The following is a 1071-nucleotide window of genomic DNA, read 5'->3' as shown; positions in this document are numbered from 1 at the left end:
GACTGGGATAATCGGGATGGGAGTGTCAGAGACAGTGCGATTGGCACAGTACAGAGCAGAGTTTAGGGCTGTTGTACATAGGGTCGCTATGAGTCACAAGAGACTCGATGGCACATAACAAGTCCACCCAATACACTCAGTACTGAGTACTGAGAAGCAACAATGTCACTGTAAAGACTAAGGTGTGTATGGCGAGCTCTGGTGGACTAGTGGCAGGAAACTGCACTGCAATCCCAAAGGTGCACGGTTCAAATCCACCAGATGCTCTGCTGAAGAAGGAGAAACAATCGCCTCCTGTACCAGTCAGATCCAATTTGATGGTACACACATAAAAAAAAAACAAGGACTAAGGTGTGCCTGATCCAGGCCATGGTCTTGACTAGTGGCAGGAAACTGCACTGCAATCCCAAAGGTGCACGGTTCAAATCCACCAGATGCTCTGCTGAAGAAGGAGAAACAATCGCCTCCTATAACAGTCAGATCCAATTTGACGGTACACACATTAAAAAAAAAAAAAGGACTAAGGTGTGCCTGATCCAGGCCACGGTCTTTGAAATTACTTGCTGTGCTTTAGAGAGCTGGACAATGGCTAAGGATGACAGAAGAAGAATTGATGCCTTTGAGCTGTGCTGGAGAAGATTCTTGAATATACTATGGACCACCAAGAAAACAAATAGGTCTGTCTTGGAGAGGAGAAAACAAGTTTCTCCTTGGAGGCTAGGATTTTGAAGCTCCATCTCACATACTTTGGGCATGTGACCAGGAGAGAACAGTCCTTGGATAAGGGCATCATGCTCGGAAGGGTGGAAGGACGGCGCAGTAGAGGAAGACTCTGGATGAGATGGATTGATAGAGTAATTGGGCAATAGGATTAGGTGCGTCAAGCCGGGGAGATTGCCTTAGGACAGGGCAGGTTTCAGAGCTGTTGTACATAAGGTCACTATGAGTCACAGGTGATTCGATGGCACATTAACAATGGTATACCAATTGAAGTATTTCAGATAACAGATGTTGCCCTGGATGTGCTCACCAAGTTGTGCCAAGAAATCTGGAGAACAACCACTTGGCCAA

This window comes from Elephantulus edwardii, unplaced genomic scaffold (assembly GCF_000299155.1).
Source record: "Elephantulus edwardii isolate Elephantulus edwardi_28Jun2011 unplaced genomic scaffold, EleEdw1.0 scaffold00185, whole genome shotgun sequence".
In the NCBI taxonomy this organism is placed as follows: Eukaryota; Metazoa; Chordata; class Mammalia; order Macroscelidea; family Macroscelididae; genus Elephantulus; species Elephantulus edwardii.
Note: the sequence above shows the minus strand (reverse complement) of the source record.